The following is a 2,500-nucleotide window of genomic DNA, read 5'->3' as shown; positions in this document are numbered from 1 at the left end:
TCGCCCTGCGGGCAGCCGGGACGGAGAGGGGTACCCTGCCCCCTCTCTCCGCGGTCTGGTCTCGGCGGAGGGACGCCGCGCGGTCGGCTGGCGCCGGCCTGCCTCGAACGCGTGACCCCGGCGCGAGCGCGTGCTCTCGCCGGGACGGTGAGCCCCCACCCACCGCGGGTGGTGCGGACGCCGCGCCTCGGCGCGATCCGCTCTCCTCCCTGGCCGGGGCTCTCGGTCTGCCGCCGTGGCCGCTGGCGGCGGCGCCCTACCCGCCGGCACTCCGCCATCCGGCGCGCCTGCCTCGCTCTGCCCAACCCGGCTTCGCCGGGCGGCGGGCGGGCGGCAGGCGGGCGGCGGGGGCGGCCCCCCCCGTTCTCCGCGTGGAGACGGGGAGAGCGGGCGCCGTCCCCGTCCGTCCCGCCTTGCCCGCCCGCCCGCCGCCGGGCGTCTGTCCGCGGAAGGGACGGGAGAGCGCGTGGTGTCGTCCGGGAGGCTGTGTGTGCGCGCGCGCGGGCGTGGGCGCCGCCTCGGGGCCACGGCGGAGCCGGAGGCCGGCGAGGCGAGCGAGGAGCTGGGGAGCGCGGGGCCGGTGGGCCGCGGGCGCGCGGGCAGCGGGCGGTGCCGCTGCCGGTGGCGGCCGGGCTCCGACGCTGGGGGTCCGCGGGGAGCCGCCCCCTCCCCCAGCGTCCCTGAGGCAGGCGGCGCGGCCGGCGCGCTGCTCCCCGCCGGGCCGGGCCGAGCCTGGGCGCCTGGGCCGGACTCGAAGCGAGCAAAGGGTTGTCCCAGGTCGGGAGCGAGGGCTCCCCGCCCTTCTCGTTCGGGTTTTCCTTTTCCCTTTTTCCCCCCCCCCACTCTGTGCTCGTACGGTCAGCGGGGCGAGCCCCTCTCTCTGGCTCTCGGCCGTCCCTCGCTCAGCAGCCGGCGTCGGCGTGAGGAGGGAGGCGGAGCGGAGGGGGGGCCCTCAGGGGCTGCCGAAGGCTGCCCGGTCCCCCCGCGCGCGCGGCGGGGACCGAAACCGAGACAACTCTTAGCGGTGGATCACTCGGCTCGTGCGTCGATGAAGAACGCAGCTAGCTGCGAGAATTAATGTGAATTGCAGGACACATTGATCATCGACACTTCGAACGCACTTGCGGCCCCGGGTTCCTCCCGGGGCTACGCCTGTCTGAGCGTCGCTTGGCGGTCAATCGTCACCCCCGCTGTCGCGTTGGCGCAGCGGTGCCGCCCCTCGGGGGGGCCGCGTGGGGGGGCGGGGGAGGCGCGGCGGCGCCGGCGGCGGCGGTGCGCGGCGGCCTCGGCGGCGGAGAGTCGGCGGCGGAGCCGGGACCCCGGTGCGTGCACCGGCGGCCCCGGTCTTCCTGCCCGCCGGGCTCCGGCGCCGGGCCGCCCGCAGCGGCCGCGGCCGGCGTGCCTTGCCGCGCCTGTGCCCGCCCTCCTCGCCCTCCGAGCGCGGTGGCCACCGCTGCGCGGCGCGCGCCGTGCGGGGTGGCGCGGCTGGGGCGCCTCGCAGGCCCGTGCCCCGGGGAGAGGGTGCCTCCTCTTCCCCGCGCGGCCGGGCCTTCGTCCCCCTAAGTGCAGACTCGGGGAAACCCCCCGCTCCCGGAGCGCCCGCTTCGCGGAGTTCGTCCCGCTGGGGCCCCCCCCCCAGGTCGGGTGGGTTGCGGTGGCCCGGCGCGCCTCGTCGCCGCCGCCCGCCACCACCGCCAGTCTGGCCGCCGTCTGGGCTTCTCCTCCACCACTCTCCCGGTGGTGCGCTGGTCCCCCGTTCCCCTCCGGGGTGGGGACGGCCGGCTGCCTTGCGCTTCCCTGCGCCCCGACCGCCGCCGGTGCGGCGCGCCGCCGGGCCGCCCCCCCTGCCCTCCCCGCGGCGCGCCCGCGTCCGTCGCGTGTGCCGAGCCACTTCCACCCGCCGGCTGGCGTCAGCCGCGGCGTTGCGTTGAGGCCGGCAGCGACGGCGCGCGGGTGCGGCGCGGCGGCGTGGCGGTGGGGGGCGGCGCGGGCGTGCGCGCCGCCGGGCGGCGAGAAGGGCGCGAAGGGGAGGGCAGGGCGCCGCGCCGTGCCGTGCCCGGAGCGAGAGCGGAGGCAGCGGCCGGGAGGAGGAGAGGCAAGCCCCCAGGCGGCGGAGGGCTGCGCGAGTTGCGTGAGCGGAGCGAGCGTGCGGCGGGGAGCCGGGCCCGGGGGAGGCGCGGACCTCGCCCTCCGGCCCCGCGCGGCTGTCTGCGGGTGGGGTACCGCGGTGGTACCGCACCGTGCTGCCGCGCGCGCGTGCCGGGGGGCACCCCCCGCTGGCCTCCCCCCTGCGCGGCGGCGACCCCGCGGGGGGTCGCCGCGCCGCTTCCCCCCCCCCCACCCGCCGGCGGCGGTGCCGGCGGCGGGGGCCTCGGGCCGTGCCGCGGCCGGCGGGCGCGCGCCCGCCGGCTCCGCCTCGCCTCGGGCCCGCTGCGGGAGTCGAAAGCGGCGAGGGGCGGGCGCGCGCCCGCCCCGTCTCCATCCGATTGCGACCTCAGAT

At 80.1% G+C, this 2,500-nt stretch overlaps 2 non-coding genes across 2 annotated transcripts in view; both read left to right on the top strand.

Annotated features, from left to right (window-relative positions):
• Positions 1-1,013: 1,013 nt before the first annotated feature.
• On the top strand, positions 1,014-1,166 carry LOC136996151 (5.8S ribosomal RNA). The gene has a single exon (XR_010887461.1). It is a non-coding gene; the product is annotated as a 5.8S ribosomal RNA (ribosomal RNA).
• A 1,323-nt stretch (positions 1,167-2,489) lies between these two features.
• Positions 2,490-2,500, top strand: part of LOC136996147 (28S ribosomal RNA) — a 4,176-nt gene continuing 4,165 nt past the window's right edge. Inside the window, exon 1 of the ribosomal RNA XR_010887457.1 lies at positions 2,490-2,500. This exon is cut by the window's right edge and continues 4,165 nt beyond it. This is a non-coding gene — a ribosomal RNA (28S ribosomal RNA).

The sequence above is a fragment of the Apteryx mantelli genome, unplaced genomic scaffold (genome assembly GCF_036417845.1).
Source record: "Apteryx mantelli isolate bAptMan1 unplaced genomic scaffold, bAptMan1.hap1 HAP1_SCAFFOLD_205, whole genome shotgun sequence".
In the NCBI taxonomy this organism is placed as follows: domain Eukaryota; kingdom Metazoa; phylum Chordata; class Aves; order Apterygiformes; family Apterygidae; genus Apteryx; species Apteryx mantelli.
This window is presented reverse-complemented; position numbering and strand designations above follow the sequence as displayed.